The sequence below is a fragment of the Ovis canadensis genome, chromosome 1 (assembly GCF_042477335.2).
Source record: "Ovis canadensis isolate MfBH-ARS-UI-01 breed Bighorn chromosome 1, ARS-UI_OviCan_v2, whole genome shotgun sequence".
In the NCBI taxonomy this organism is placed as follows: Eukaryota; Metazoa; Chordata; class Mammalia; order Artiodactyla; family Bovidae; genus Ovis; species Ovis canadensis.
In genome coordinates, this window is record NC_091245.1 from 189,318,294 (window position 1) to 189,330,378 (window position 12,085).

General features: G+C 39.0%; 1 protein-coding gene across 5 annotated transcripts in view; it reads right to left on the bottom strand.

The window, feature by feature from the left end:
* Nucleotides 1-12,085, bottom strand: part of POLQ (DNA polymerase theta) — a 150,310-nt gene that overhangs the window by 119,432 nt on the left and 18,793 nt on the right. The window lies entirely within an intron of this gene.

Genomic DNA, 12,085 nt, shown 5'->3' on the forward strand with positions numbered 1-12,085 from the left:
AGTGATATAGAATAAGAGATTTATTGCAGAGATTAGACCTTGAAAAACTGAGATATGGTGAAAACTGCTCTACTTCTGCTTCTGGAGGCTGAGGTCAGCAGTCCCTACAAGTCAGCCAGGCCAGTGGTTGGGAAGAAAGCCTGGATGTGAAAAAGGAAAGCATCAGAACAAACTGGAACCTGCCAAGACAAATTGGGAGTCCATAACTACAAATGAGAAACTGCTCTCATCTCGTTTTCTCCTCCTCTCAATTGAAAAAGTAGAAAAAAAAAAAAAAAGCCATTTTTAACCTACCATACAGCTTATATTTCTTTTCCTTCCTTCCTTGAATTCAAATAATGTGAGCATTTTAGTGTTCATGGTGTGTCTAGATGAGGAATTTTTATTAATCTTTTGAGATTTAACAGGCTCCTAGAATCTAAGTATTAGATTAATCCACTCTGGAAAATTCATACATATATTTAAAATACTGCTCAATCATTTTCTGTCTCTTTCTTTCAGATCTTTGGTTAGAAGTATGTTAGACTTTCCCATTCTATTATCCTTGTCTCTTAGTCCTTCCCTCCATCCCTCACTGGAAAAAGGTATGCCCAGCAGCTGAGATGGCACCAAAAGATTTTGAAATTTCCTCTTCCTATAGACTAACTTGTTTCTTTTAAGACAGGTTTTCAGGGAACTGTTTGAACTTGGAATATTTTTTTACTCATTCAGTTATGTAAGATCATCTTTAAACACTGATTTAGGGTTTTCCTAAAATATTTTGTCATCCCCAAAATTTGGTTGATGGAGGCCCACCCATCTCTTTCATTAAATGAGAGGGAATAAAAAGATTGTATCAATCCATGCAATTATTGAACAAATCTGCTTTAACAGTGACCTTCTCAGAGAAACTTTTCTTTCTAAATATCATCTGCCAGCTCAGCACTGTCTTTTCCCTTCCTTGGCTCTATTTCCTTCATAATACCTATAACTCTGAAATATATTATTTGTTCGTATGTTTATAGACTGACTTCCTCATCAGAATGTAAATCCATGAGGGCAGGAATATTTTCTTGTTTTATCTTCAGAATTTAGTACAATGTGTGACACATAGCAGACACTCAAATATTTGTGAGATGGGTGAAATAACTATGCATCAGGCATTTTGTTGGGGCCTGGAACACAATGATGAAGGAAAGAAAAACCTATCCTCTCCTGTGTATCTGAATTTCAACCCAATCGTCCTCCTTTTCTGAAATTTTTCAGTTTTGCTCTTTGATCTGGAAACTAGTCTAAGGAAGTCTTTACTGAGTGTACTATGTTCTCTGAGATGCAAATATTAACTCCTTACACCAGGGACATCAACTGTGAGCATTTGAGAAGGGTTCCTGAACTTTAAATCTCCTAGAGTTCCATATTTGGGCCCTGATCTCCTCAGACTGATTTGTCTTTTTTCTTCCTCCTGGAATGAGAGCCATAATAGCAATAAAAACTTTAAAGATAAAGAGGATTTCATTCACCAAGGGAGAATGCAGCAATAAATAAACAATAAAAACAATCGTTTAGTTGTTTTAGTGATATGAATTGCTTCAACATCCTAACCACCCGGAGTTGCCCAAGGTCACAGATCTATGGGCTTCCCTGGTGGCTCAGAGGGTAAAGAATCTGTCTGCAATGCAGGAGACCTGGGTTCGATCCCTGGGTCAGGAAGATTCCGTGGAGAAGGATATGGCAACCCACTCAAGTATTCTTGCCTGGGAAATCCAATGGACAGAGGAGTCTGGTGGGCTCCATGGGGTTGTAAAGAGTCAGACAGGACTGAGCGACTAACACACACACACACCACATTTATAGTGCAGCCTAGATGCTCACAGTCTGGTTCCAGAATCCATTCTCCTTTTTTCCACATTTTCCCACTCTCTTTTTCCTTCTTTTTCTGCTCCCCTCTTCTCCACTCTCCCTCCCCCAGTACTTTATGGACAATTTTTATTCCTGGGAGAAGTGCCAAAATTCCTGTTTTATATCTTTGCCTTCTCTTTTTTCATATTTGAAAAAGGACCCTGACAGAGAGGAGCCTGGAGGGCTGCATACAGTCAGTGGGTTCCCAAAAGATTTGACTTGACTTAGCAACAGCAACAACAGGCAACATTTAGGAGGAGTCTTATACTCCCGCCCAGCTAAGAAGAAAGATGGAAGAGAGCCACCCTGGGATTAAGGAGGAAGAATGAGCCAAACAGACCTTCAAAAACAGGACCTGCCCAGAGGATAAGGGTGTGTCCCTGGAGAACCAGCCATCTAGAATAAATAAATGGATTAGGTGGAATGAAGGCATAATGTCTTCAACAACCATGCTGCACAAAGCAGAGACCATTGTCAACAAAGGTCCACGTAGCTAAAGCTATGATTTTTCCAGAAGTCACATATGGATGTGAGGGTTGGACCATATAGAAGGCTAGGGCCTAAGTATTGATGCTTTTGAATTCTGGTGCTGGAAAAGACTCTTGAGAGTCCCTTGGACTGCAAGGAGATCAAACCAGTCAATCCCCAACAAAATCAACCCTGAATATTCATTGGAAGGACTGATGCTGAAGCTGAAGCTCCAATACTTTGGCCACCTGATGCAAAGAGCCTACTCATTGGAAAAAACCCTGAGGCTGGGAAAGATTGAAGGCAAAAGAAGGGAGCAGCAGAGGATGAGATGGTTAGACAGCATGACAGACTCAATGGACATGAAATTGAGTGAACTCTGGGAGATAGTGGAAGACAGGGGAGCCTGGTGCACTGCAGTCCATGGGGTTGCAAACAGTTGGATGCAACTTATTGACTGAAAACAACAATGCCACCGAACTTGCACAGGTTCTTTCCAGGATGAGAGTGGAGAATAAGCAACACTGCTCCTTCCAGACAATTTCCCACCCTTTCAGCACATGTCATGTGTTTCGATCTCTGCCAACAATTTTCTCCTTGCTCACTTCTGAGGCTAGAAATCCTTGTTAATGTCCTGGATGGTATAAGCACCCAGCACATTCTTTTCCTCTCAGTGCTCCAGGGCAACTTTGCAGCCTTGCCTCTTCATAGACAGGCCTCTGTCTGCAAAGGAGGCATCTGTATTTCTCATCCACCCAAGAAGAGGGGTGGAGAAAAGGAGGGAGGAGCTGCCTGAGGGAGGGCTGGGATAGGCTCTGCTCTGGATCCACTTGAGGTAAAACCCAGAGTAGAACCAGGAAGGCTGGAAAATGGGAGAGAGACAGGAAAGGGTTCAGCAAATGAGATTTTTTAACTTTCATTTTTTCTCATTATTGTAAATAATGAAAAAATAATGAAGAAAGTGAAAGTTCATCGGAATCCCATTCTTTTAAAATAATCCCTATTAACAATTTGCTTAAGTATAATATATCATTAAAAATAAAAGTCTGAATCTTCCCAATCAGTACCTATTAACTCATCTATCTATCATCCATCTATGTATTCATTCATTAAACAACTGTTTTTTTTTTTAACTTTGTTCCAAATCAAGGACTTGACTGGGGATACAGCAGTAAACAAAATACTTGCAGGGCCCTCCCTGGCAGACCAGTGGTGTGCTTCCAGTGCAGGGGGTATGAGTTCAATTCCTGGTCAGAGACCTAAGATCCCACAAGCATGAAAGAAAGGGGAAAAAGGTTGCATTCACTTGAAGGAGGTAAAGAAACTGAGATATGTTAATTTCTTATACTTTAAGGTAGGTTTTCCAAATTCATTTTTTATTGCTGTGATACATATAGAAAATGTATCACAATTTATCTATTCTACTAATAGACATTCTGGTTCACTCAAATTTTTACAATAAAACATAGTAAGTATCATTGTATATTCTCTTTTTCACAACATCTTTTACGTATTTTTATAAACTCTCTTAAATATAAAAAGTGGGCTAAAGCTTATATGACATTTCAAATGTCATATAAATATTTTAAAATATTTATAATTTTAATGACAGTAACCTATAATAGTTTCCAAAAGGTTAAAGAAATTATCATTCTCCCCAAGTGAATGAAAGTGCTCGTGCTTAACCTTGCACTGTGACTCCTAAGTTTTATTCATATTTTAACAGAATGGGGGTGGGGGGAGGAAACGGAAAAACAGATTAATTCCTGTATTAAATGGCATTTCTTTTTAATTATTTTTAATATTCTTATTAGCCAATCAAATCACTAGATAACAAATTCTTTCTGGGAAGAAATATTTTAATTCTTGCTTGTCACTCAGCACACTGCACATAACATGAAGCATGATAAATAATGCACAGAAATAAATCTTAAGCAAATTGTAGTTGAGCTCAGTTCTTAGGTACTGAATGGATATAAGGTATGAAGTACAAGAGAATGAGAAGAAAAACAGAAATTGGTAAATATAGATAACTGAGAGATACTGAAAGTAAGAATGAGGTACTGAGAGCGAATAAGATTTTGAGGAAGATGCTGGCATAAATTGTGAGATTTCTTTATACTGTATTCACTTTCTGGAGCACCTGTCAACTTTTATCCCATTTCCTGGGTTATCTCTTTAATGCCTAAATTTTTTCTTTCCTATTTTGGCTTGCTTTACTTTGGGTACATTTCTTTTCTCACATGGTGAATTTCTTGTCTTCTATTTCTGGCACAATGCAAGATATGAATCTAGTCTTTTGTTTCTAGATCAGTGGCTTAATCTAAAACCCATGCCCTCTGGGCTAGCTGATGGGAGGAGTGGGAAGGGCCATGGTCAGAATTCCTCCCCAGTCTAAAGAAGCATAGACTAACAAACCAGTGATTGCTACTATGATTTGAAGTAGAAGTCAAGTCTATTACAGTCCTAATTAACTTCCCCCACTGCTAGAATAGTGTTTGTCACCCAGTAGGCATTCTATAAAAAAGTGATGAATAATGTACAGAATATACATTATTCATTATTATAGTTAGTAATACTGTATTGCATATTTGAACCTTGATAAGCTATAGGTAAGCTCCAGTACTTTGGCCACCTCATGCAAAGAGTTGACTCATTGGAAAAGACTCTGATGCTGAAAGCAATTGGGGGCAGGAGGAGAAGGGGAGGACAGAGGATGAGATGGCTGGATGGCATCACTGACTCGATGGACCTGAGTCTGAGTTAACTGTGGGAGTTGATGATGGACAGGGAGGCCTGGCATGCTGCCTTTCATGGGGTCGCAAAGAGTCAGACACGACTGAGCGACTGAACTGAAGCTATTGGTGACTCAGTTGGTAAAGAGTCTGTCTGCAGAGTGGGAGAACTGGGTTCAGTCCCTGGGTTGGGAAGATCCCCTAGAGAAGGAAATGGCAACCCACTCCAGTATTCTTGCCTGGAGAATTCCATGGACAGAAGAGCCGGGTGGGCTACAGTCCATGGGGTCACAAAGAGTCAGACATGACTGAGTGACTCACTTTCTCTTTTCAAGGGAGTAAATCTAAAAAATCTCATCCCAAGAAAAAAAAGTTTTGAGACTATGTGTGCTGAGGATGTTAACTAGATTTGTGGTGATCATTTCAAAATATTTACAAATACTGAATCATTATGTCTATACCTGAAACTAATATGTTATTATGTCAATAATAAATTAATAAATTTGAGGGAAAAATAAGTGATGAGTGGATGAATTCAAAAAACTAATGAAAGAATGAGTACACCTTCAATCATTTTGAGGAAAATGGTGGCAGGGGTGGGTGAGCAAAGCACCACCAAGAAATCAAAATTAAAGGTCAACAGCAAGCATCAGCCAGAGTGAAAAATATAGAGCATTATGGCTAAACTAGAGCTCAGCAGTTAAAAAATATTAAGAAAAGAAAGATAAGGTCTAGTATAAATCGAATGGCAATCCCAGAAGAAGCTAGTAGAGATAACAGAGAAAAGCCAATATTCAAAGAATTAATCACTCAGAAATTTCCATAATTGAAGAAACTTAAGACTGTTTAGATTGAAGACATATAGTGAGATATGGACAGGATAAATATAAATCCAGCCTAGACACTGAGAGGCAAAAAATACGAACCATGGACAAAGCATAATTCTTTTAAAAGCAGCTAGAGAGTAGAGAAAAATTACCTATAAAAGAATAAAAGTTTGCTTTCCAGCAGACATCTCAAATGATTTCTATTGTCACCTAACTTATTATGCAAGATTGGCAATGCAGTCAATATATTTTCAGTTTTAAAATGTTTACAATTAGTAGACCATCACAAAAACCAACTAATGATGCTACTCCAGAAAGAATAAAACTGTGCCCATGAGGAAAACAGAGGATGAAAAAAGCAATAATGACCAAAGAACCTGATAAATCAGTGGTTAAATCTAAATAAATATTTAAGACAAAAATAATAATGATGACTTTTAAGGGTATAAAAGCAAGTTTGGTAATTGGGTCACTTTGCTGTACAGAAGAAATTAATGCAACAATGTAAATCAACTATATTTCAACAAAATTTTTTAAAAGGAGGTAAAATAGTAGACAAAAATAATACAAAAGAATGAAGATGGGGAATTCTCTGTTAAAAATTCAAAGAGCATTTCATTGTTTGGAAGAAAAGAAACAGATTAATGTTTGAATTTCTAAGTCAAAATATTTTAAGTATTTATGTGAAAAAACGAATGATGATTTTAAGCCCTGTATATAACTTATACACCATTGTGGGAGGGGGTGGGGAATACATGTAACCAATCCAATAGAAGGCAGGCAAAGTAAAAACAAAAAAAAAAAAAAGAAAACAAAAAACAACAAAGATAAGGAAGTAGAAATCTGTCCACATACATTACTAATCATTATCCTATCAAACATTAATGGACTTAATCCAAGTTAAAAGTCTCCAGTTGAACTGCTGTTTTAAAGAGACAGACCTATAACTTTAAATAATGCAAGTGTAAAAGTAAGGAAATGGGGCTATCAAAGAACACAGGAGCCAGCTTAAAGGGGTGATCAAAGGTAGGGAGTCTGAGTATAAAGAGAATAATGACTATTTCCAACAACAGTTAATCAGTCTCTAAGCAGACTTTTATTGAATAAATAAATGATTGAATGAATGAAGGGTGGGACAATAGGGATGTGTCTGGGTGGTGCAAGGGTCTGATAGTATCAAGTTATGTTTAAATACAGGGTATCTCACCATAAGAACACACTTAAGGAACTGCATAAAGATCAGCTTGAAAATGGGCACTCCAAAGGAATTTATGACAGGTGAGCATGGGAAGTGGTGGATGGGAGGGCTCCAAAATGTGGGGTTTAAGTGGTCGAAAAGGATTTAAAAGACCAAATGAGCAAGATTAAGGATGCAAATTGGGAACTTCCCTGGTGGCACAGTGGATGGGGATTGGCCTTCCAATGCAAGGAATGCGGGTTCAGCCTCACATACAGTAGAGCAGCAATACCCAAGCACCACAATTGCTGAACCCTCGCTTAGAACCCAGGGAACCACCGCTACTGAAGCCCACGTGCCTAAAGCCACAGCAATGAGAAGCCCAGGCACTGGAGCGAGACAATAGCTCCCACTCGCCACAACTAGAGAAAGCCTGCGGGCAGCAATGAAGACCAGTGCAGCCAAAAATAAAAATAAAATTATTTTAAAAAAGAGGAAAATCACTCAGCTCCATCCCCACTGGAGGGGACTGTTACAGCATTGTAAATTGAGGACAGAGGGAAGATCAGGTGATCTGATTGCTTTCTGAAACTCAGGTAGTACATGTGAGACTCCTTATTATGAAGGTTGGTGTCTGCTTCACAGGGCTCGCATACTTCCCCAGTTTGTGCTAGCTTGGACTTTGAAAAGTCCTCATTAGACTGTTCATCATCAGAAGCTCTATCATAGAAGCAGTTTTTGTATGTTTTGTTCACTGCAGAATCACCAGGCTGATAAGAACAGACTGTAGAAGGCGGGCAATAAATATTTGCTGAGTAAGTGCTGTCCATGGCATATTTCAGGCGAGAATATTGGAGCGTGTTGCCATTTTCTTCTCCAGGGGATCTTCCCGACCCAAGAATCGAACCCATATCTCCCTCATTGGCAGGTAGATTCTTTATCACTGATCTACCAGGGGAAGCCCTGATGAAACCTGTACTTCTTTGTTTAATATGCCAGCTTAAGCTGTAGACTCAGGCTTCCCAAGTGGCGCTAGTAGTAAAGAGCCCACTTGCCAATGCAGGAGACTCAAGAGATGTGGGTTCGATCCCTGAGTCGGGACGATCCCTTGGAAAAGGGAATGGCAACCCATCCCAGTATTCTTACCTGGAGAATCCCATGGACAGAGGACCCTGTCAGGCTATAGTCCATGCGGTCACAAAGAGTCATATATGACTAAGGCAGCTTAGAACGTACAAGGTGTAGACTCTCAGGATGCTCTTCCTGGGGAAGTGTGTGGGGATTTATATTCTGCACACAGGAGTTAATAAAACCTTTTCCAGTTTGTCTATCTGCACAGACTTTAAGATCTTGATTTTCATTTACAAGAGGATACTAACAACTGTACTTCTCCCCATGTGTTTGTTGAAGTTTAAATGAATCACGTATATGAAGCATTTAGATGTCTGACATGGAAAACATCTCCAAATATTATTATATTAATCAGATAGTTACTATTTCTGTGGCTCTTCACTCCTAAAGCTCCAAGTTCCCCTTTAGTCTGAAGAACTTGCTTTAATATTTCTAAAGAACAGGATTAATGGCCACAGACCTGATAGTTTCTTTTAATCTGAGAATGTTATCATTGCACCTTCATCTTTTTTAAGATTTTTTTTAATGTGGGCCATTTATAAAGTCTTTATTGATTTGTTACAATATTGTTTCTGCTTTACACTTTGGTTCTTTGGCCATGAGGCATGTGGAATCTTAGCTACCCAACCAGGGATCAGACCTGCACCCTGTGCAATGGAAGACTAAGTCTTAACCACTCGACTGCCAGGAAAGTCCTCCACTGAAAGATATTTTTCTGGATATACAATTATGAGTTGGCAATCCTTTTATCTTGGTACTTCAGAGATTTTGTTCTACTGTCTGTCTTCCTCAGTTTCTGATGAGAAATCTAATGTCATTTGATGTAGTCTAATTGTCTAATTTGTCCATCTTTTCATGTATGGACTGTTTCAACAATCTTACTGAAGAAAATATCCCCTTACTCTGTCACAAAGATGTTGACATATATTTTTTAAGTTTATTTCTAATTGGAGGATAATTGTTTTATAATATTGTGTTGGTTTCTGCCATATATCAACATGACTCAGCCATAGGTATTTGTATGCCCCCTCCTTCTTGAACCTCTGTCCCACCTCCCACTCCATCCTACCCCTCCAGGATATCACAGAGCACGGGATTTGAGCTTCCTGCATCATACAGTAAATTTCCACTGGCTGTCTAATTTTACACATGGCAATGGCACCCCACTCCAGTACTCTTGCCTGGAAAATCCCATGGACAGAGGAGCCTGATAGGCTGCAGTCCATGGGGTCGCGAAGAGTCCGACACGACTGAGCGACTTCACTTTCACTTTTCACTTTCATGCATTGGAGAAGGAAATGGCAACCCACTCCAGTGTTCTTGCCTGAAGAATCCCAAGGACAGGGGAGCCTGGTGGGCTGCCATCTATGGGGTCGCACAGAGTCGGACACGACTGAAGCGACTTAGCAGCAGCAGCAATGTATATGTTTCAGTGTTCGTGACCCCCTCTCCTTCCCCCACCATGAGTCCACAAGTCTGTTCTCTGTGTCTGCACCTCCACTGCTGCCCTCAAATAGGTTCATCAGTACCATCTTTCTAGATTTCATATATATGCATTAATACATGGTATTTGTCTTTTTCTGACTTACTTCACTCTGTATAAATAGACTCTTGGTTCATCCACCTCATTGAACTGACTCAAATGCATTCCCTTTTACGGCTGAGGAATATTCCAGTGTGTATATGCACCACAGCTTCTTCATCCATTCATCTGCTGATGGACATCCAGGTTGCTTCCATGTCCTGGCTATTACAAATAGTGCTGCAATGAACACTGGGGTGCATCTGTCTTTCTGAGTTATGGTTTCCTCAGGGTATATGCCCAGTAGTGGGACTGTTGGGTCATATGGTATGTAGTTTTATTCCTATATTTTTAAGGACTCTCCATTCTGTTTTTTGTAGTGGTTGTATCAATTTGCATTCCCACCAACAGTGCAAGAAAGTTTCCTTTTCTACACACCCTCTCCAGCATTTATTGTTTGATGATGGCCATTCTGACTGGTGTGAGGTGATACCCCATTGTAGTTTTGATTTGAATTTCTCTAATAATGAGTGATGTTGAGAGTCTTTTCATGTTTTGATTAACTATCTGTATGTCTTTAGAGAAATGTCTGTTTAGGTATTCTGCCCACTTTTTTATTGGGTTGTTCATTTTTCTGGTATTGAGTTGAATGAGTTGCTTGTTTATTTTTGAGATTAATCCTTTGTCAAATGTTTCATCTACTATTATTTTCTCCCATTCTGAGGGCTTGGCACACATTTTCTTTTAATATTTCCAAAGTTTCATTTTTGATTAATACATCTGGAGTATTTTCCTATGGTATAAAATGTGAGTCATTTATATCAGAAGTGGAGACTCCAGGGGTTAACTTTATTTATCAGAGATTGCTACAGTAAACCTAGTCCTCTTGAAAACATTGCTTCCAAGTGAATGAATGATTTCATCAGTGTCTTCTTTCTCATAAAGACTTTCCTTGCCAGATGTCAGCACCCCTGATGAACAACATGGTCCAAGAGAATCCCCTGCCAGACCCTTTTGTCTACATGGATGATTCTAGCACGAACTTCCAGGATGAGTCACAGATACCAGCTGGTGCCAGTGAGTGTTACTCTCCTACACTGTTGCCCTCTTTACATGGGACCCTCTAATTGTATTTTGGATTTGTTTTAAAAGTTATTTATTATATCTTTTTTTGTTTTTGTTTTTCACTTTCAACTCTTTATTTTGCATTGACATATAGCCAATTAACAATGTTATGATAGTTTCAGGTAACAGCAAAGGGACTCAGCCATACATGCACATACATGAATCCATAACAGTGTGTATCTTCCCAATAGGGCTTCCCTGATAGCTCAGTTGGTAAAGAATCCACCCAGAATGCCAGAGATCCCAGGTCAATTCCTGGGTCAGGAAGATCCACTGGAAAAGGGATAGGCTACCCACTCCAGTATTCTTGGGCTTCCCTTGTGGCTCAGCTGGTAAAAAATCTGCAATGCAGGAGATCTGGGTTTGATCCCTGGGGTGGGAAGATCCCCTGGGGAAGGGAACAACTACCCACTCCAGTATTCTGGCCTGGAAAATTCCATGGACTGTATAGTCCATGGAGTCACAAAGAATAGGACACAACTTAGCAATTTTCACCTCTTTTTTTTTCACATGATCTTCCCAACTGAAGTGAAAGTAGGGCCCTAACTATTCCTTCCCTTCTCTGGCAACCATAAGTTTGTTTTCTAAGTCTGTGAGTCTCTTTCTGTTTTGTTAGTTCATTTGTATCATTTCTTTTTAGATTCCAAATATTTAAATTTTCATATGATATTTCTCCTTAAGGTCTATGTTTCCTTATTGATTTTGTCTGATCTGTCCATTGATGAAAGTGGGATATTAAAGTCCCCTACTATTGTTGTGTTACTGTCAATTTCTCCCTTTATGTTTGTTAATATTTGCCTTACATATTAAGGTGCCCCTATGTTGGAGATATATATATATATATATATATATATATAATTGTCATATCTTCTTGGATTGAACCCTTCATGATTACGTAGTATCTTTGTTTCTTATAACAGTCTTAATTTTAAAGCCTATTTTGTCTCATATGAGTATTGCTATGCCAGCTTTCTTATGATTTCCGTTTGCATGAAACAACTTCCCCCATCCCCTTACTTTCAGTCTGTAAATGTCTGTAGGTCTGAAGTGGGTCTCTTGTAGACAACATATTTGTGGGTCTTAGTTTTTGTATCCTCCCAGCAATTCTATGTCTTTTTATTGGTGCATTTAATCCATTTGAAAGAAAGTGAAAGTGAAAGTCATTCAGTCATGTCTAGCCCTTTGTGACCCCATAAACTCTATAGTCCATGGAATTCTCTAG